We start from the raw sequence: 22,338 nt of genomic DNA, 5'->3' as shown, positions 1-22,338 counted from the left end.
CCATGATTTTGTTTGTAGGCTTTAAGAGATTTTTTTAAATTCTGAAATGATAAAGAGAAAGGAGAAAAACACAAAACTAGGATTTTACAACAAAGAACTAGGATTTTAAAACAAAGGAGATAAAACAAAAGACAACTCAGGATCAGATCAGTGTCTATTCCCCACCCAGCTGTCAATATCTTCCAGAGCTAGTATCCCAGCCTTTGAAATATGCAGCTCAATTAGAAAGGACAATACTGGCTCGTCTTTATGCTGACAATATCCTGTAATTAGGCATCCCTATCACAGTTGCAGTCCAGATTTTGAATGAACCACTTCAATTCATTCCCTTTGCCATAATTGGAAATGCACGCATCCTTGAAGCCAATGTGCACCTTCCATCAGATCCTTGCCCCTATCACACCCTCTGAGCCTGCTCAGGAACCTTAACTAAAAGGCCAGTAAACCAAACAAAAAGTTTTTTTTAAGAACAGTATGTCCTTATCCCCAGTAATTTGAATGCTCTTAAAAATCTATAACCTCATGCATGCAGAACATGCAAGCAAATAATCTAAAAAGCAGAATAAATATTTTTATGTAACTTGGCAAAAATCTTTTCTGAGGACTTGAGTACATTTTCTAGATGAAATAAAGTTAGATGTTAACAAGAGATTGAGACAAGCACTTTTTTTTTTGCAGGTTTGGGGATGGAACTCTGGCATTGACCTCTTAGCAACACCCCCTGCCCTATTTTTTATTCTTTATTTTGAAACAAGGTCTCATTAAGTTGCAGAGGGTCTCACTAAGTAGCTGAGGCTGTCCTCGAACTACGATCATCCGGTCTCAGCCTCCCAAATGCTCGGATTACAAGCATGTGCCACCACGCCTGGCTGAGACAAGCACATTTTAAGTAAATAGTTTTTGTCTCCAGTAGGTGTTGTTTCTTATTTTTTAATTAAACAGTCTAAACAAGGTAAGTTGTTTTTCCCAGAAAGGAAAACTATTTTAACATACTTCAGTTAAGGCAGAATCCCCAAAGTGCCCCCCCCCCCAGTACCCACCAGGTTGACTAGCTAAGCTATAGCATTGAGAAATAGTTACATGAACAATTTGGAACTAGGCATGGTGGTGCACACTTGTAATCCTAGCATTTTGGAGACTGAAATGAGAGGATCGTGGTTCGCGGGCAGCCTCAGCTACTTAGTGAGGCCCTTTGCAACTCAGACCCGGTTTCAAAATAAAGAATAAAAAATAGGGCTGGGGAAGCCGGGCATGGTGGCACATGCTTGTAATCCCTGCACTTGGGAGGCCAAGACAGGAGGATTGCACAGGTTCGAAGCCAGCCTCAGCTACTTAGTGAGGCTTTCAGCAACTTAGACCCTGTTTCCAAATAAAATATAAAAAAGGTCTGGGAGTATAGCCCGGAGGTAGAAAGCCTCTGGGTTCCACCCCTAGTACCGCCAAAAAAAAAAAATAGGGCTGGGGGTGTTGCTCAGAAGTAGATTGCCTCTAGGTTCCAACCCAAGCACCACAAAAAAAATTTAGAGCTCACAGTTACAACAAAAGGCTTAAAGAGTCAATAGATTGGCCACTAAAGTGTGTCAGAGTCTAAATATATGTCGTGTTTAGCCTAAAAAAGGCGAGCCCCCTATCTGTGGTGCTTTCAAGCACTCATTTAAAGGGAAAACAGATAAGCAGGGAGAGAGGAGTCCCTTTCTATATGCCTCATAGCTACTGATTGGCCTTAGCAATGGGCAGGCCACTCAGATGGAGGATGTGATGACTAAGAGCGCAACAGTGGCAGCTTGCTAGCGGCTTGCAAGTGGCCAGAGGGGCGGGGCCAGGGGCAATTGACCGCACAACTGTGGACCAAGGTGCAAACAAAATGCCCCACTGTGTCCTGTGGGCTGCTGCCGGGCACACAACCCTGGGGCACAAGCCAGCATGAGCCTCATGCAAAGTGGCCCGAATCTTGAAAAAAGATTTTGCGTGTTATTTGTACGTCACTCAAACAGGGTTTTGAACAAGCCTGGGATCCTCTAGAAGTTTATAAGAATAGGAATTTCCACTTTTGGTAGAGGTCTGATGGCCCTGGACCTGTAAAAGTTCATGAACAACAAGTTTAACTTTACAATGTCTTATAAGTATTGAACTGGAAGGAAGTTTTGGGTATTGATATCATATCTTTTTTTTTCCCCTGGGTTTAAAGGTAGAAGTATTGTATAAATAGTTTTAGTACAGATCCTTTTTGTTACCCCTAAAATAGCACATTTGCCTGTGGTTATACTGTTTTTCTGGGAATTCAAGGCTAAGCTGGGCAAACATACACACACACACACACACACACACACACACACACACACATTTTTTAAAAACAATTTTGCTATTAGGGTCAGTCAAGGGTCCTCAGGGTTACTCTTAGGGACTTGGTGAGACTTAACTTCTATCATCTGTGCCATCTGTCAGGCTAGATCATGTATTGCTGACCACTTGGCTTCACTTGAAGCATAGAGATCATTTTTCTCTAATGACCTTCCTTTTACAGCATATGTGTTGGTGGCCCTATATATGGAGTCTTCACAATCGCCCTTTTCGAGGGATTGGGTTGCTTTTCAGAATTTACAAAGCCATATTTTTCCTGGGTTCTGTATAATTTTGGAGGACTAAGGCCAACATATTGGTGTTTTCCCCTTAGTCCTTTATTTCCAGATCATTTTCTATCTCAGTTCTTGAAGGCCCAGAAGGTCAGTTTCACTAATTTTTTAAGCTGTCTTACAGGTGAAAGAATAGTTACATAGCTCTTTTGGAAAAACAAAAAACAATTACCAGGAAAGAAGATGGTCATAGTAAGACCTGTATGTTTTGGTAATGCAAATATCTGAAATGTTATAGTTCATATATACAGGTTTTGTAAAACTTTACCAAAGGCAGGTAAGTGTGGTAGGAAAGGCCATCACAGCAATGTTTATTTCCAGTGGCAAAGAAAAACCTTTAAAAGCAATGGGCTCTAAAAGAGTGACAACAGCCACATTTCCCATAATATAAGCTATATTTTGCGGAAAACTTGTATAGAGGCTTGCATAAGAAAGCTAATTCTACATTTTGCCCTTTAAGAAGTGTTGAGTCCCTCACTGGAAACATAACCCAGGCTACCAGACTGAATGCACAGAGATTTAGCCATCAGGCCATTTTAATGCTCCTTTAAGAGAGGATGGTGCAGAGGCAAGGCTGAGGTTCAGCACCATGCCTGGGCAAGGAAACAGGGGAGCTTGGACCCTGGGCCAGGTGGACAGGGATAGGAGGTCCAGCTGTTATGTTGGGTACCAAGGGCCAGGCAGTAGCCTTGAACAGGTTGTGTGCCCTTGGTAGAGCAGGGAGGAAGAAATTGAAACAGCTCACTCCCATACTGCCTGATGGAGGCAAGGCTTGAGCATCCTGGAGCGGGATGGTGGGGGTGTGGGCAGCTGCAAAGGGCCACATGGTCAGCCTGCCTTTTCTCCGAATGGCAGGCTGAGGGGACAGGCGCCTTGATCAACACTGGGCTGGCTGTTTTTGAGCAGCAGGAGGGACTGGGGTGGTAGCAGCCCCAGAAGGCTAGGCAGCTGGGCAGTGGCAAAGTATAGTGCTGCAGCTGGGAGGGGTGGTGTGGCAGAGGGAGAATGCCAGGGGCTGGGCCATGGCTGCACAGAAAGCAGCATGCCATTTGTGGGCTTCCACTGGGAAGCACCTGAAGGAGGAAGCAGCAGGGGTTGGAGTGGGCGCTTGCAGCCTCTGACAGCAGGATGGAAGCCACCAGGACTGGTGGGGCTTGCTTATCTGGGGAGATAAGGGAAACTGAGGAGGGGCTTAAAGAGGAAGAGGTAAAGGATGCAGACTCTCCTGGAGTGGGAACATGGGTTAGCATGGGGATGAAGGGGTGGTGAGGTAGAGAGGGGGCTTGCTCACAGGAATCAGAATGGGTATCTGAAGAGGATTTTCTTCTTGGAGTCTAGCATTGAGAAGGTAAGAGGGGGGGACAGTTTTTACAAAGAGATGCCCGGGAACAAAGTAAAATACTATGGAAATAGACTCCTGCCTTTTGTCGGTATGCACAATAGTTATCTAAATCTTGTGAAGGGGGCTTGAGGGTTATCATTGAGGTTTTTGGAACCCATAAGTTGGTAAGCAAGATGCCGCAGCCTTCTTAAAAGCTGTGGAGTCCAGACAGGCCACCCACTGAGTGGTTGGGAGGGACCAGAATCAGAAAGCTAAGTGTTTTCAAGTTTCTGTTCTGGCTGAAGGAGAGTCCCAGAGCCCTAGGGCGGTGCGGGCTGGAAGGCTGTGCAGGAACAGGAGGAGATATCCCAGAGCCAGGGTGGTACAGGAACCCAGCTGGAGTATCCCAGAACCAAGGGGAGGGTGCCATCCCTGGAAGTCTCTTAGGTACCTAAGAGGTGAAGAGAGGCAAAACTTACCAATGAATCTGGTGGGTGTTGGGCGATTGGATCTGGAACCAGCAAAATAGCTTCTGGTCTGGCGCCATGTGAAAGGAGGGGAGGGGTGCTGGTCCACTGAAGGGTGTCAGGTCAGAAATCTCTTTAGCCAAGGAACCCCAACAGCCAATTATCCTCCTGGGTTTTTGGCACTAAATGTTAAATAATAGAGGTTTAAGGTGATAGGCATGACCCAAGAGACTAGAGACCCTGAAGTTTGGTCCAATTAAAGAAAATTTATTGCAGGCAAGGTTAAGCTTCCAGGCTATTCTCTTGCACCAGAGAGCAGCATCAATAGGGGGAAGTGAAAAAATTTTATATCAGAGAGAGCAAGGGAGGAGGTAGTGCCTGGTCCTGGGAACAGCTGGACTCAGTTGCTCACAAGTGGTGGGGGCTGACCTTCATGGTCAAGGTTGGAATATTCCTCCGTGTGACTGTTTTCTTGTTTTTGATAACTGCTTCTTAGACTGGGTCAGACTGCCCTGCATTATCCTGGTGTAGCCATGATTGTGAGACCCATGTTAAGCTATAGTTGTGAAACCCACCAGGCCCCATGCACCCTCTGACCTAACAGTTCAGCTTTTTAATGATAGTAATGGACATCAATTTTTTTATTATTTATTTATTTTGGTGGTATTGGGGTGGAACTCAGAGGATTTCTACCTCCAGGCTATACTCCCAGATCTATTTTTTATATTTTATTTGGAAACAGGGTTTCCCTAAGTTTCTGAGAGCCTCACTAAGTAGCTGAAGCTGGCTTCGAACCCACGCGATCCTTCTGTCTCAGCCTCCCAAGTGCAGGGATTACAAGTGTGCTCCACCACATCTGGCTTTGGACATCAGGTTTTGATCCAGCTTTTTTCTTCTGAGTGGGAATGAAGAGGAGAGAGGACTAGGAATGTTAGGCTAATGGGTTGAGGTAGAATGCCATCCCGTTGGTTTTTTAAGCTTTTTTGGATTGATGTCTTAGTGGCTGGTAAGGGATATTGGGGTATTTGGTCAGGAGCAGCTGATTTACCTAATGGCACGTTATGTTGTACCAAGGTCATGAGAATAATTATAGTGGCTAGAGGTCCCATGAGAAGTAAGAACCATGAGGCCAGTGTTGGCCACAGGGAAGGGGCTTGAACTTTTCAGTAACCCTGCAGCTGAAGATGATTAGCCAGGACATTAAGAAATTTTATGTTTTCATCAACTTGCCTCGATTAATATAATAGCAATATTCTTGGAAGAATAAGCAAGATTCCCCCCCCCCACTAGCCATTCTCTATAGAGAAACAGAGGCACCAATTACTGGTTTCTTCTTGTATTTCAAGGCCAGGTTATGGAAGAAAATAAGGAAATAGAGGCCTTAATCACAGTCAGTGTGGCAGTGTGTAGTATTTCAGAGCAGGCTCTCAGCACAAGGCTCTTGCTATCTCTACTTTCAAGATGTGCCAGGTAGAGCTTCTTGTGATCTTAGAGTTTTTAATTGTATGTGTGTATTTTGAAGGGTAAAAATTCTAATTGCCTCTACATTCCTAACTACAGGTTAAAATCAGGGCCAGGATAAAGCGGGGGAGATTTTGAAGTATAGCAGGCAAACTTGTTTTTCTCATTTTCTTTTTTTTCTCTTTCTTGCCTGCCTGCCTGAGTGCTTGCATAGCACCCAGGCTCTGACCACCTTTTACAATTTTATTGGAAACCAATCAGAACAATTTTCCAATACCGGTACATTTCTTTTTTTTTTTTTTAAAAACTTGTCGACACCTGTCACACAAGGAATTTGGGCATTGAAAATTGATCTGGCTTTTTTGAGCTGAAAAGGGATGGAGTAGGGCCCCAACTGTGAGTGTGCCTGCAAGCTACTTGTCAGGGGTTAGATTAGCCAGCATTTGAGGTGTCAATGGCTGTCCAAGGGGCTATCAAAGCTAGGTAGATATTTATTTGGGGTATTATCTGGAGCATCATCTGGAACTTGATAGCATTAAGTCTTCTGGAGACAAACTTAACTACATAATTTAATAAACATGAGCCAAATATAAGTATGAATAGTATGGTTTCTAAAGAGGTTGCAAAACAGGTAGGCTTAAAAGAACTTTACTGCAAGTCTTTTAACTATTTTTTAATAAAACCATTTTAGCACACATGCAATATTTCTTTCATTAGCTTTACACTTTTATAAACATCCACAAACCTGTGACTTACCTCAACCCTTTGATTTTTATCCTCATTCTTTCTTTCCATTTGGGACACATTCTTAGGATAAGTCTAACTTCATATAAAATGCTTTCTTATTTCCATAATTTTTAAAAATCTTTTCTTACCAAAACTTTTCATATCCATGCATTTTCTTTATATTTCTCTCTTGTTCTTACATACAAGTTGACCCCAAAACAATGCCATTTTACAATGTTGTTCTTACACCAACAATCTAGATGCCCACTTAATAGACTAGAATGTTACTTTAGGTCTCATAAAGCTAAGAGCATTTTATTTTATTTATTTTTTATTTTTTTGGTGGTACTGGGGTTCCTGGAAGCCCTTCTACCTCCAAGCTACACTCCCAGACCTATTTTTACATTTTTATTTGGAAACAGGGTCTCCTAAGCCAGCACGCGTGGCTGGCTTCGAACCTGCGCGATCCTCCTGTCTCTGCCTCCCAAGCACAGGGATTACAAGCGTGTGCCACCACGCCCAGCTAGCCAAGAGCATTTTAAAGCATTACTCACATTTTATATTTACCTAATTCAATAATTGCAAGTTAAGACATTAGGTAAGCATCATTAGTATTTTTGTGTGTGATACCAGGATGGAACCCAGGGCATTCTACCTCAAAGCTACACCCCCAGCTCTATTTTTTACTCTTTATTTTGAAACAGGGTTTCACTGAGCTTCAAAGGGTCTCACTAAGTAGCCGAGGCTGTCCGTGAACCTGCGATCCTCCTGTCTCAGCTTCCCGAATGCTGGGATCACAAGCGTGCACTACCACACCTGGCTGCATCGTTAGTATTTTATTTTATTTTAATTTATTTTATTTTATTTTCAGGTTTGGGGATGTAACCTAGGGGCATTTGACCTCCGAGCTACACACCCTGCCCTATTTTTTATTCTTTATTTTGAAACTGGATCTCACTGAGTTGCAGAGGGCCTCACTAAGTAGCTGAGACTGTCCGTGAACCATGATCCTCCAGGTCTCAGCCTCCTGAATGTTGGAATTACAAGCATACGCCACCATGCCCGGCTCATCATTAGTATTTTAAAAGCACTCTTTTGCCAAAGAAAAATCTTTAAAGAAAATTCACATTGTATTTGATCACATATTACAGAGTACTAAGTTTTACACTGCCTGGATTTTAAAGAATTGTAACTGTTTTTTAGGTTTACTTTTTAGCTAGTACTGGCTGAGATAAAACAAACAAAAAACCCTTGAACAGCACCTTATCTTATTACAGACAGAAAAAGAGAGAAAAAAGGCAGCTTAGGGTTTTTTTTTTTTGTGTGTGTGTGTGTGTGTGTGTGTGTGTGTGTGATGGAGGGGGCTTTTCTGGAAAGATCAGACAAAAAGGTAATTTTAAATAGGACTAGGGGTAAGGTTGGTACCCAAGTTAGTTTGGTTTCCTAACATAATTGTTACTTACTTTTGGGGCTCCTGGTTGGAGGTGTTGGTATTATGATATGGAGGGGGCCTATTTGGGCACAGTTTCCTAGAGGTTAAGGGGAGCATTATTAATTAGTGCTACAACTCCTACAGGGTGGTCATCCTACTTTCCTGGAGTTGTCTGCTCTTTAGGTTTTGCTTTTACTGCTGCTGCCAAAAATTGCCTTAGGTTTACAATTTTTGAACAGGTCTGGATGGCTTTGGAGGTAATAAAAAGCTGAATATATGGGATCGCATTGTATTTACATTAAATATTAATTTATCTTTTCCCCTGCAGAACAAATCTAACTGAAAGAGTGTGTTAAAATTTGGGCTTTCTTGTGGTGGCCAAGCTTTTTTTTTTTTTTTTTTTTTTTTTTTTTATCTCCCAGAGAGTACTGTGGCCATGCTTGAAGGCAGAAAAAAATGGGAGCTGTTTTTTTTTTTTTTTAATTAATCTGGGGATCTGCCGGGCATGGTGGTGCACTCTTGTAATCCCTGCGCTTGGGAGGTGGAGATAGGAGGATCATACAGGTTCGAAGCCAGCCGCGCTGGCTTAAGAGACCCTGTTTCCAAATTTAAAAAAATAAAAATATGTCTGGGAGTGTAGCCCGGAGGTAGAAGGGCTTCCAGGAACCCCAGTACCACCAAAAAATAAAAAATAAATAAAAATAAGTCTGGGGATCTAACTTATCCTAGTGTTTGAGAATGTACATGAGGGGTTTGGGCTTCTACCTTGTACTGCTGGGATTTCATCTAAGAGAAGATGTACTCACTAGTTTGTCCTGAGAAGGTTGCCTCTCTCCTCAGCATATCCCAGCCTATATACCCTATGAAAGTGAAGCTCAGCCAGGGTCGCGTCTGACTAAGCACCTCATGTGGGCTTTGTGAGAGCAGTTCTCCACTGCCTATTGGGAAAAGGCCTTTTAAGAGTGTGAAGCCAGGTACCTGAGCTCCTGCTTCTATCCCCTCCCCTGTCAAAATCTGCGTCCCCCCCCAGGACTTTTATTGTCAAGGAACTGTGTGTGTGTGGTGTGTGTGTGTGTGTGTGTGTGTGTGTGTGTGTGTGTGTGTGAACATTGATTACCATGTCTTTTTAGATGCCAAACTCTAGGTGGAGAGTAAAGGCACAACCGGTGATTGGGCAAAAAGTAGAATTAAGTAAGGAGGTAGTGGTGTTTGGGGTTTTTATTGGGTGTGATGGGATGCTATAGAGGGAGAGGAAGTATCCCTGACTATAGGATCGACTTTTTTTTGGGGGGGGTAATGGAAAAAGTGAGGAAGGGGGTATATGTGGGGTAGAAGATGAGATGTCTGAAAATGAGAAAAGAAAGGAGGGTGGGGGACTTGGGGCAAAGGAGAGAGTGAAGTTTAGAAAGAATATCCTTACAGAGGAGGGGGACTGGGCAGCTGGACATAACAAGAAATGAATGAGTGAAGGGGTAATTTCATATTGAGCATGGAAGGGGACCCATGGCTCAAGGTTGTTGAGCATGGCCATCAACCTCCATAACAGTAGCCTGAGATGAAAAGGTCTGACCATTAAAGGGAAGAACAGACCAGGTGGCCCCCATATCAATAATGAAACTAAGAGACCTAACAGCAATCTGGAGAGTTACCCTGGGCTCCTCTGGCGTAATAACGATGGAGCGGTCAGGAGCTGGAGACCCGGGGCACCAATAATAATGTGCCAGTATTGGGAAATTGTCCAAGTATTGATTTCCAATAAAAGTCTAAAAGGTAATCAGAGGTACTATGCAAGCACTCAGGCAGACACGCAAGAAAGAGAAAAAAAAGCAAAAATAACTTTGCCTGCTATACTTCAAAACTACACCCCTTTTTATTCTGGCCCTGATTTTAACCCATTAGCAAGAGTGTAGAGGCAGTTAGAGTTTTTAAGAAAAAAATATATATATATATAATAAATGCCCTAAGATCACAAGAAGCCCTTCCCAGCACATCTTAAAAGCTGTAAAGATAGCAAGAGCCTTGTGCTCTGCTCTGAGAAATTATATGCCACTGCATTGGCTGTGATTAGGGCCTCAGTTTTCCCAGCTTCCTCCATGACCCAGCTTTGATATGCAAGATGCAAGCTTTCATTGGTGCCTCTGTTTCCCTATTTTCCTCTGTCACCCGGCCTTCATATGCAGGATGTAAGCTCAATATGTTACTCCAAAGTACCACCAATTAATGGGCAACTGATAGAGCAGAGGTAGAAAAGATGTACTAAAATTTAATGAGTGTGCTGACCAGCAACAAGATAATGCCACCTCCCTAAATTTAGTTGCTAGCCCTGTTGTCCAGGGAACGCTGATAAGAACACACCAATGGGGATGCTTTACTTAAGGGCTGGGGTCTGAGGGGAGGCCAGAGTTCCACCTTCGGGCTTTCTGGTGTGCCTGCAAGGCACACTTCTTTCCTTCTCTTTCTATTTCCTACTGACTTTGTAATAAAGGTTTTTTTTTTGCTACAACCTAGCCGCCTATTAGTTTCCCTATTCGGCAAATTGTACTTAAATAAAGTAAAAGAGCCCACAGTGTCATTACAAACCATAACAAATCAGAGGCAGGATCTAACAAGTCAGAGAGGTCCACTTGGGAGGGGAGTGAGGGGAATGGCCTACCTTAATGAGACAGGGTGGGACAATTGGCCATTCAATGCCCCTTCTGCTCACATGCAGGACATGGGCCCAATGGAGGCCTCAGTGATGGGCAGGCTTGTACCCAGTGTCCAATCTTACTGTGCTTGAAAGAAGCTTCTTGTGGAGTATACTTGATAGATCTATTTGTTGGATGTAAAGGGCCACAGAACAGCTGCCAGGAGCTGGAAGTTTAGTGTGGGTGGCCAAATTATCCTGTTTCTGCTCTTTTTGGTTATTGGAAACCCTGAATGCTGTATTAATAAGGACGTGTTGGGGAATTTGGGGCTGTCCTCAAGTCTCAAGTTTTTTTGGGGGGGTAATTTCTTTTAGTTTGTCAAAATTAATTATTTTGTGTGTTGCTTCCTTAAGACCAGCAATGAGACATATTATCATGCAGTTTTTGGCAGGTCGCCCTGGGAATTTGATCTCATTATTTTTTAGTTACTTTGGTATGTCCAGCCAGGTTTAGCCCAGGAGAAAGCCACAGTCCCTACTGGGAAATTATTATCAGACTGATGTGTTTTGTCTCCATGGGCTTCTGCGGCCGCCCAGACCCACTCCTTTTTGTCAGGAGCCAAGGAAGAAGTCAGAATGACATAGAGGTGGTACCAGGTACAATTGTACACCTGAGTGAGATATTGAAAATTTTTTAATTTTTTATTTTTATTATTTATTTATTTAGTGGTATTGAGGATGGACCCAGGGGCATTCTACCTCCAACCTACACCCCCAACCCTATTTTTATTCTTTATTTTGAAACAGGGTCTTACTGAGTTGTAAAGGGCCTCACTAAGTAGTAACTGAACCATTATTCTCATGTCTCAGCCTCCCAAATGTGGGATTACAATCATGTGCCACCATGCCTAGCTGAAAAATTTTTAAAAAGGTGGAGGGGCCGTGGGAATAAGAGCCGAGTTTCATTTCGATTTGAGTGAGACATGTCAGTCATAGCAAAAGGCACATGTACCTGGATGATTTCTCAGGCTCCTGCCACCTCTCTCAAAGGCTAAAGATGGGTTCAGGAGGAAGGTGGGAAAGGGACGAGTCTGATAAGCTTAAGTTTGGCTTATTGGCCAATGAAGGGCATAAGGAGGAAGGGGGAGGTGCAGAGAGTTGAGAAGGTACAAGGAGATTTGAGGGAGGATCAGGAGGGACCCAATCCTCAATATCAGTAGTATAAGTGAATGGCAGGTCTGTGAGAAGGGGTCTTTAGGGGGTTGGTGGCCCTTAGCCAGAGGAAACTGCTGGGGAGAGCAGGAGGTGCAGAGAGGGTTGGGACCACAAATCAAAGAATGCTTGGACATAAGGAACTTTGGGCTACTTGCCATTATGGTGGCAGAAATTATCTAGATCTGTTAGAATTTAAAAACCTAGGGTGGGCCAGGCATGGTGGCACACACTTGTAATCCCAGTACTTGTGAGGCTGAGACAGAAGGATCACACATTCGTGTCCAGCCCCTCAGGTACTTAGTGAGGCCTTCTGTGACTTAACGAGACCCTGTTTCAAAAATAAAGAATAGAGCTAGGCATGGTGGTGCATGCTTGTAATCCCATAATTCTGGAGACTGTGACCGGAGGATCATGGTTCATGGACAGCCCCAGTTACTTAGTGAGGCCCTCCGCAACTTAGACCCTGTTTCAAAATAAAGAATAAAAAATATGGCAGGGGATATAGTTCAGAGGTTGAATGCCCCTGGATTCCATTCCCAGACCCGCCCCCCAAAAAACAATTGGGCTTGGGGTGTAGCTCAGTGGTAGAATGCCCTTGGTTCAACCCGGAAAAAAAAATATAGGGTGTTGTTTTCAGGCTTGTTATTGAGTTTGTATTGAGGCCAAAGAGTGTTGCAGTAAAAAATGAGGTGGCAGGCCTTAATATAATCCTGAAGAACCAGAGTGGAGAGGGATTTGAAAGCAGGAGAGAGGGGAATCTGGAATCTGACAGGCTTCCATGTTTAGGTGAGAGAAAGAGGAGGACTAGAAAGAAAACGAGAGCCAGAGGACAGAAAAGGACTGATGGGTCTGGCAAGAACCTAGACAAGAGGAAGCCCCTCTCTTGAGGGTGTCCCCATGCAAGAGAGGCAGGCTCCTAAGAATGCCCAGGTCATCCAGGCCAAGAGTCCCTGCTGGGTAAGGGGCACCCAACACAGGGCAAGAGGAGACTACTGGAGTACCAGTACAACTTAGGGACTTCAGGCAGACAGTCTCTGAAGTGAGAGGACTTACCCAAGGTCAGTGGTTGGAAAGGTCAGAGTCATTAAGGTGAGGAGATCCTACAGGCTGAAACAGGGGATGAGTGTGAAGCTGGATACCAACAATGGCCAAGGATTCAAGTGGCTGTTAGAAGTGGCAACTACCAGATGAGTGGGTGGGAGGGGTGTTTCAAGAGTATGTGCCTAGTGTAGGGCCTATGCTACCCAGGTGGTCCAGAGACACAGGACCCTTTCGGGTTTCAGCACCAGGTTTAAGGTGATAGGCATGACCCAAGAGACTAGAGACCCTGAAGTTTGGTCCAATTAAAGAAAATTTATTGCAGGCAAGGTTAAGCTTCCAGGCTGTTCTCTTGCACCAGAGAGCAGCATCAATAGGGGGAAGTGAAAAAAATTTATATCAGAGAGAGCAAGGGAGGAGGTAGTGCCTGGTCCTGGGAACAGCTGGACTCAGTTGCTCACAAGTGGTGGGGGCTGACCTTCATGGTCAAGGTTGGAATATTCCTCCATGTGACTGTTTTCTTGTTTTTGATAACTGCTTCTTAGACTGGGTCAGACTGCCCTGCATTATCCTGGTGTAGCCATGATTGTGAGACCCATGTTAAGCTATAGTTGTGAAACCCACCAGGCCCCATGCACCCTCTGACCTAACAATAGGGATAAAAGAAAAATTACAGCTATATAGACCAGACTTGGCTCTTTCATTGAAGGGAATTCTGAGAGGGAGAACTGACCAGAGAGAGAGCTCACAAGAGTCAGAAAAAGCCCTCTACCTTACTTTGAGCAGAGGCCACTAAAGGGTTAGTGAGGGCCTTTTTATCCTGAGTTAGCTCCAGAGATGGCAATTTGCCCTCTTGGAAAGAGTATGGAAGACCAATCTATCTTCTAGAAAGGGCTGGAAACTGAACACAAATTGCCTGAATGAGAGCCAGGATTCCTAACCACTGGACCACAAAAAGCCCCTAGTCTGGAAGGCAGAGGCTCCTGGCTCTTGTGGACTTTCTCTCCCGGTCAGGTGCCTCCTCCCAGATTTATCCCAAAATAAATTCTGTTTCTGTTGTTGAACTGTGCACTCCTTATTTTGATATTTACCAACAGATGGTGGGATTGGCTGGCAATGAACTCTGGAACAAAAGTGGTGGCCAGAACTTTCTTGTTAACTGATCCAGAGAGGTTTTAGGCCAGTCACTCTCTAAAGGGCCAGTACCACCTCCCTTCCCCCTTCCCTTCTTCACACAGCTCCAGCATTTGGAAGATCTTTTTGCTGATCTGGGACTTTTTTTTTTTTTTGCAGGTTTTGGGATGGAACCCAGAATATTCAACCTCTGAGCTACACCCCTGCCCTATTTTTTATTCTTTATCTTGAAACAGGGTCTCACTAAGTTGTGGAGGGCCTCACTAAGTAGCTGAGACTGTCCATGAACCACCATCCTCCAGTCTTAGCCTCTTGAATGCTGGGATTACTGATCTGGGACTTTTGCATACAACAGTGGTCTCTAATTTTGGCTCAGTAAGTCCTGCCCCCATCTGCCTTTCTGAGGCACACAGTAAGTCCCCCAAATCCCATCCCACTGCGTAGGATTCCTGGCTCCAGAGATCTCTCTCCTCTGCCAAAAAGCTTAGGGATCCGTGGCTCTGGAAAATCTCACTCCCTGGGATTTTTTCCCACTGCCAAAACAGAACTGTGGGGACGCCTCTCTTTCTATTTCTGGCCCCACCCACTAACCAGGTGGGTGATTCAGACTAAGTGCAGTCTTCACCGGGGATGCTGAAATGCCTTCAGTCTCCTGGAAGTTGTCTTATTGGCCCTTCCAAATTTCAAAAATCCCCCAGAATCCCCTCTGGCATGCCAAATCTTTTTACTTTGGGGCTCAAAGGGGAAGCTTAAACCAAAATATCTTGCCTAAAAATACTGGCACATTTGACCCCAAATTGTACAGACTTAGATAACTACATTGCCCAGAAGAGCCAAAGACAGGAGGTAAACCCCTCTATTTTCAAGTTTTCATTCGTTTCCACTTTTGTTCCTTGTTCTGTATGAACTGCATTCTTTGCCAAGTCCTTGACACAGAACTTTCATGGCCTTCGAGTATCCTCTCCCATGCTCTCTGTCTCCATCCCCACATCTGCACTTCCAAAACAGAGAATAGCCTTCAGCTAGCCCTGTTATAGCACTTCCGGCTTCCAGGTTCATTCTCCTTTGAGAGTGAACCTTGCTAAATTTCCCACTCTAACCATGTTGCCAGTGGGGCTGCTCACCCCACTTCCACTTCTGGGTACTCCTTCCCCAGACCACCCCTTGTTCCCCAGCCCCCTTTTTTTGCCTGCTATACCCTAGGCTTTTCCCATCACTTCTGCCATCCTTCTGTCTCAAGGTCTATTTCAAGGTCTGGGCAACTCTGGCCAGCTTGCTGGCACACCTCCAGAGAGTCTGCTCGCCCTTTTCCTGCTCCTGCATGGCCTGTGGCTCCCTGCCTCATGAGGCTCCAACCAAGCCCCTACAGGTTCCCACAAGTCCCGCAGCTCCTGCCTTGCCCCTCCCACCATTGCTAGCATCCAAGATGCCCAAGCCCTGCCTCAGCCAGGCGAGGCGTGTGGGGGAGGGGGAGCGAGGGGGAGGGGAAGAGGGGGAGGGAGGGGGCAGCTCTTCACCCCATTAGCACCACTGTCCCACTTACAAAACTTTCCCTGTGGTCCCACGCCTGTGAGTCCCTACACCCAGCCTTCCTGTCTACAGCTCCCTCCAGCATCAAAAGAGCCTGTGATGCCTCTGTTCATGGCCTCCAGGATGGCACTGGGGGCAGCTGCTGAGCTTAGCCTAATGAGACCAGGTTGGAGTGCATCCCTGCACCTACCCTTCTAGTAGAGCTAAGGTGGTCCAATGGTTAGGAATTCTGGCTTTTACCCAGGCAATTCATGTTCAGTGCCCAGCCCTTTCTAGAAGATAGATTGGTCTTCCATACTCTTTCCAAGAGGGCAAATTGCCATCTCTGGAGCTAACTCAGGATAAAAGGGTCCTCATTTACCCTTTAGTGATCTCTGCTCAAAGTAAGGTAAGGGGATTCTTCTGACTCTTCTGGGCTCTCACCCTGGTCAGTTCCCACTCCCCGGCTTCACTTCAATTAAAAAGCCTGTTATGTTCTGTAGAACTGTGGTTTTTTTTCTTTCTTTCTTTTATCACTGTATTATCTAACACAAGTAAAACAAAGATACATGCTTAGGGGAAAATGCAGGCCATCTCCAAAGCATGAGAGTGGCTGCGAGGAGAAAGGGACAATGAGTGGCCAAGAGTGTTCAAGAACTGCCTCCTAAAGCTTCTCCGGATCTCTCCTTTTTTATAGAGCCCACTAGAGAGGGGGGTGTCCAGGGGCACATTGGATGGTGGGGCTTCTTCTTTGGAGCTTTAGAGTAACAAAACGTGGGAATTTCTTTTAGATAAGAATCCCAGTGAGTGGAGACATGAAGCCAGGGAGCAGGGCTCTTTAACAAAAGGGGGTCTTCCTGGAGATAAACAGAACTTTGACAAAGGTGAACCTCTCTTGGGTTTAATCACCTCAGGAATTTCCTGAGCCACCCATTTTGATGTAAAAGTGTATGCGGCTGGCTTTTTACAAAGAATAATCAAGTTCAGTGAATGAAACCAAGGATTATATATATTTTTTCAGATTTTAAAGCTATATTTTTATTTCCTTTTCAACGTGTCTCCTTTCTAACTAAAATTTATTTTTTTCTATTCTACCTCATCACTATTGCCTTTATTTCAGCTGAATCACTTGAAAGGATTGTGTCATTTCCCTCACATTTCAAGGTTTACTAGCTTGATTTCAGCCAACAATTAAAAGTCATGAACACCAATTCACAGCCCATGCATATAACTCTCTTTGACCTCAATTCTATATCCCAAAGAGTACTCCACAACTTTTAAATCTTCAGGATGCTGTAACTTCCAAGAGGAAAAAAAAATAGAATGCATGTTCTATTTGATAAATTCTAAGTATATTTCTTTACTTGTTTGAATGAATGAGTATAAAGATACCAATTGGTAAATGGGTAATGGAGCTACATGTTTGCCAAAAGTGTGGGAATTGTAGCTCACATTACCATATATGAAGAGTGAATAAATTATTCTTCCTCAGAACTTTCTACAAAAATTGATTTGAAAGTTTGTGGACATTCCCACACTTCCCTCTGGAAAACAAGATATACTGGAATGTTGAGTTTTTTTGTCTAAATTTTTTATTTCGTTCACTTGATTAATGAGTACAAGAGAATTTTTGTGAAACCACTGGCAATATAATAAACTTTAATAAATTTACTTCAACTTTACTCATTTATTGTATTTCTTGGAACGGGGATATATGCATTATTCACCAGTAAATGCTTAACGGTTTAAATTTATCCCTAACCTATTTGCAGAAACTTGAAAATTACTTCAATTAAATGAAGAAAAATGTACAAAAATATTTTGTTTTGCAATTCAGAATGTATTCAAAATAACATTTTACAACAGTCAAAACCTTTAACCAAAATTCCAGACCTGTAGTCCCATAAGTGTAACAAAATGGCCACATTTAATTTTCTTATTAAAACTAAAAAAATATGATGGCTCCTAAATCAAGGCAGACTAGCAACTGGGAAAATTTTCCAATCTGGGCATCAAAGCTTTACCCCAGATGATTTTTTTTTTTTTACTTTTTGGTGGTATTGGGGTTCCTGGAAACCCTTCTCCTTCCGGGCTACACTCCCACACCTATTTTATACTTTTTATTTGAAAACAGGGTCTCCTAAACCAGTGCGGCTGGCTTCCAACCTGCGCGATCCTCCTGTCTCTGCCTCCCAAGTGCGGGGATTATAAGCGTGCACCACCACGCCCAGCTACCCCAGATTATTTTTATTTAATCTGTTCAAAAACAAAGAATTTCGCCGGGCGTGGTGGCGCAGGCTTGTAATCCCCGCGCTTGGGAGGCAGAGACAGGAGGATCGCGCAGGTTCGAAGCCAGCCGCGCACGCTGGCTTAGGAGACCCTGTTTCCAAATAAAAATGTAAAAATAGGTCTGGGAGTGTAGCCCAGAGGTAGAAGGGCTTCCAGGAACCCCAGTACCACCAAAAAAAAAAAAAAAAACCCAAAGAATTTCTCCAACTTGAAAAAGAGTTTATATGGACATTTGACATTGGAAATTTGTGATGCACACTAATATTTAAGAACTTCCCAAAATGAGAATCATAAAATGACCCACAATTAAAATGATTTTGAAAGTCTTACTCCACAGTGGAATCTGGTATTCAACATCAATAGTGTTTTTGAATTGCATAATATTTTCCACAAACATAGCACCTCATCAGATATCTGGTAAATATACTGCAATCACAATTAGGGTTGGAGACTGAGTTCTAGAGAGAATTATAATTCACTTAAGATAACATTGTAAGACAAGTCTTAGGCATTATCAAGATTAGGAATTCAGTCTGTTGGTTTCCATGCTTCAACAGATATTCATCCATATATTTACTATGCTGTTATGATGTGGTACGATAAAAACAAAACCAAAAAACACTGGCTAAACATTAAAATGGGTCCTTCTTTACAAATGATCTGTTCAGTGTGCTTGTAAAACAAAATAATTCCAAAATATCAAGAGATATGATTATTGTATCTTCTCATTCTAAGTATTTCTCTTAAAAAAGATAATAAATGGCCTGGCGTGGTGGCACATACTTGTAATTACAGCATTTGGGAGGCTGAGACAGGAGAATTGTGGTTCGTGGACAACCTCAGCTACTTAGCGAGGCCCTCTGCAACTTAATGAGACCCTTTTTTAAAATAAAGAATAAAAAATAGGGTTGCAGGCATAGCTTGGAGGTAGAATGTCCCTGGGGTTCTATTCCCAGTACAGCAAAAAAAAAAGATAATAAAGTCCAATTTTATATCGTAAAGCCTTAGTGTAAGCATTAATGTATTGAAAAACATAGCCAGGTGTGGTGGCGCATGCTTGTAATCCCAGCATTTGGGAGGCTGAGACAGGAGGATCGCGGTTGGCAGACAGCCTCAGCTACTTAGTGAGGCCCTCTGCAACTCATTGAGACCCAGTTTCAAAATAAAGAATAAAAAATAGGGCAGGGGGTATAGCTCAAAGGTCGAATGCCCCTAGGTTCCATCCCCAGACCCACACACACAAAAAAAGAAAAACATGAAAAATTGATTTTCATCTTAATTTAGCAAAACTATCACTAATTTTGGTAAGTTTTCACAAGCTGTACTCTTTCCCTGAAGAATCCCTTTTTTATGCTAGGAGTCAGAGTGGTTTTTATAGGAGATGGGGATGCAGTACCAGGTGACTCAGTTCCTCCATCAGAAGTACTTGGTGATGATGCCAAATAGGGAATTTTTTCCTTCCAAGGAATTCTTTCTCTTCAGATCCTTCTTTCTTCCTTAGCTCCACTTTATTTTCAGACTTTTTCTTGCATTGTAAAAAACAAAACAAAACAAAAAAAAAACCCTTCAGCTATTTTTTTTTTGTACTTCTAATTCTCTCAAACTTTTTCTCCTGTTCCAGGAGATTTTCTCTCAAATATATATGTTTTTTTTTTTTTTTTTTTTTGCGGGTCTGGGGATGGAACCCAGGGGCATTCTACCTCTGAGGTACACCCCCTGTCCTATTTTTTATTCTTTATTTTGAAACAGGATCTCGCTAAGTTGTGGAGGGCCTCACTAAGTAGCTAAGGCTGTCCACGAACTGTGATCCTCCGGTCTCAGCCTCCCAAATGCTGGTATTACAAGCGTGCGCCACCACACCCGGCATCTCTCAGATGTATTATATTCTCCTGTTACCCCCCTCACTTCAGCTTGTATTAGACCCATGTTACCACTTTCAGGAATAGTTCTTTTAGCATCTCTATTCATATGAATAATCTGGAGGTCCCTAAAACTATGAAAGCTCTCAGTACTTTTTGCCCTTGCTAACAAAGGGCTCTCTCTAAGTCCTTGTAAAACTATGAATCATCCACTTCATGGAAGATTTCATGGTGCTGAAGATAAAGGCTAGAATTTAATTCTCACAGGCAGCTATGCTGAACCACAGAAGCTGTTTGGTTAATGTTAAGAGTAGCACAGCGAGATATGCTCAGATCACACGGATTTAGTATTTTCAGCAGTTCTTCTATTGGACCACGTATTTCCTTATCTTCACTATTTTTAAGCATATCCATAGCAGTGGTCAGATCCCACATATGAACACTATCATTTGTATGGCCTGTAAATAAGACACCTTGGATCGCACATATTTTTCCCAGTAGATGAGAGTCTTACAAATAGTTTGTTAGTGATGGGAATAACTTTCCAGAAAAACACTTGACTATCTTGTTCTCCAAAGGGCCGTATGCCATTTCCAGAGGAATAGCTACCATTGCTTTCTTTCTCCTCCAAAGACAGTATTTTGAATGATGCTTAAGGAATGGAACCTGGCTAAGTAGAGATCATTACTCTAAATCATGTTATTGTTCATGTCTGGCCATGATTATTATCTTCATAAACTGACACCAGATGCTTCTTCAATAGCATGAATTTTTTAACAGGACTTCAGTAAATCATGAAAGGCTTGAAAAGCTGAGGACCTGACCCAACTGTCTCTGGATGCTGTACAGTCGTTTACACTGTTCCAGAAATTGTACCATTGGCAATCTCGATCCACTGGCACTTGTTTTGTGTGTGAGGTAAACAGAGGAGTAATAGCATTGTTTGAAGGATCATGCTTGAGTTCAGTAACAAGAAGGTCATTATCCTTCATTTGCAAGGGGGAATTTCTTGTATTAATGTAATATATTGATTTATTTTTTTAATCCCAGGAGAAGGAATGACTCAGCAGTATCATAACTAGTTATAGACATAACATCTTGAACCTGCCAGTGTTGAGTAACAGTATCCCACTTTCCCTGTATGACTGGTGGAAACCAACTGGTTACCAATAAAGAAGAGGTCATCTACAGGAACACCAAGGCTGAACACTCCAATTTCACTTCTACTCCCCCAGTCTTGAACACTCCACAGGATGATACCATTCTCAGAGGCAATGAGAGCCATTTTGTCTTTGTCTCCATGTGGATCTCCAAACATTTTTGCCTTTTAAGACTACTTGTTTACTAGTCCAATGTAAATATGGGTTTGTAAACACTTTTGCCATCCTGAAGATTCTTTGATTTTGTAACACACAGCAAAATGAGCATATGAAGCTATAATCCAGTTTTGATGGCCAGCAACTTCCAACATATTTTGTGGATCCACAAGAAATCCCTGTGTAACAGTCTCTTCTGGTTCCAGAGAGAACAGGCTGCTGTGCCGTTTTCCCAGACTTCCTTTTCTCTAGAATTTAGTTCTTTCCTAGAATCAGGAGAAGTCCTAACTGTGTCATTTATTTTATGAGTAGGAATGCCTGGTGGGGGTAAGTAATCATGAAAAAGGACACTGCCCAAAAGACAGACATTCTAATTCTTCACATAAGAGAAGCCTTTTTATTAGTGGAGTGATTTCATAAATTTCTGCTTCATGCCTGAGAACATTAATACTTATTCCCCTTAAATCTTGTTATTTTGTCTGAAGAAAATTTAAAATATGTTCAAATGCTGCTGAATCTCTATCAATAAATATAGTACAATTTTATCTTGAAGTGTTGATATTCTTCCATTCAGTAAACTGGAAAAAAAATCTGATATCTACAAAAAAGTTTGTTTTGAGGTACTAACTATATCTGCCCCCCCCCTTCAGTTGCATGTTCTTGCCAATGCAGATCACCATCTCAGTAAAGCTGCCATAATCTCCTGCTCTGCTTGGGGGCTCGCATCCTTATGGGTTGTAGGGCCAGAGACCAACACAATGGCTGCAGGGCCATCTGAGTGAAGTCGACCATGGGGCAGGGGACTTGGAGACTTCTGGGCCAACCTTACAAGTCTCACTTGTTCCCACCTCTCCCCTTCACTCTCTCAACACATGAAGGCTGTCTGTCCTTCACCCATCATGACTTCCAAGCCACCAGACCTTGCTTCAGCGGTACGCTACCACCTTTGTAGCCCTGAAATTTTAGTTTTAAATGCTTTCAGTACTTGGGAGGTTGAGATTGGAGGATTGCAGGTTCAGGTTCATGACCAACCTCCACAACTTCAGCAGGCCCTCCAAAACTTAGTGAGACCCTATTTCAAAATGAAAGGATAAAGTAGGGCTGAGGTCTGGCTCAGAGGAAGAATGCCCTGGGTTACAGTCCCAGTACCACAAAATAAATAAATAAATAAATAAATAAATAAATAAATGTCTTAAAGTCTCTAACAATTGTACTTAATACACAGGATAATTTGAGTGCTACATGGGTGTTTGTTTAAGATATGTCTTTTTGATATTACATAGGAAGTAGTAATATAATGTGAGACAAACTT

General features: G+C 43.0%; 1 pseudogene across 1 annotated transcript in view; it reads right to left on the bottom strand.

Annotated features, from left to right (window-relative positions):
* Positions 1 to 2,018: 2,018 nt before the first annotated feature.
* The window catches only part of LOC308278885 (BTB/POZ domain-containing protein KCTD3-like), a 77,269-nt pseudogene continuing 56,949 nt past the window's right edge, over positions 2,019 to 22,338 (bottom strand). Inside the window, exons 2-8 of the transcript in view lie at positions 19,783 to 21,624; positions 8,072 to 8,137; positions 5,492 to 5,599; positions 3,707 to 3,795; positions 3,387 to 3,489; positions 2,902 to 2,986; positions 2,019 to 2,076 (exon numbers count right to left, since the gene is read on the bottom strand). The product of the transcript in view is annotated as a BTB/POZ domain-containing protein KCTD3-like (transcript). The remainder of the gene's footprint in view (positions 2,077 to 2,901; positions 2,987 to 3,386; positions 3,490 to 3,706; positions 3,796 to 5,491; positions 5,600 to 8,071; positions 8,138 to 19,782; positions 21,625 to 22,338) is intronic.

Source organism: Muscardinus avellanarius (genome assembly GCF_963383645.1).
Source record: "Muscardinus avellanarius genome assembly, chromosome: X".
Taxonomy (NCBI): domain Eukaryota; kingdom Metazoa; phylum Chordata; class Mammalia; order Rodentia; family Gliridae; genus Muscardinus; species Muscardinus avellanarius.
Note: the sequence above shows the minus strand (reverse complement) of the source record. Positions and strands in the feature narration are given on the sequence as shown.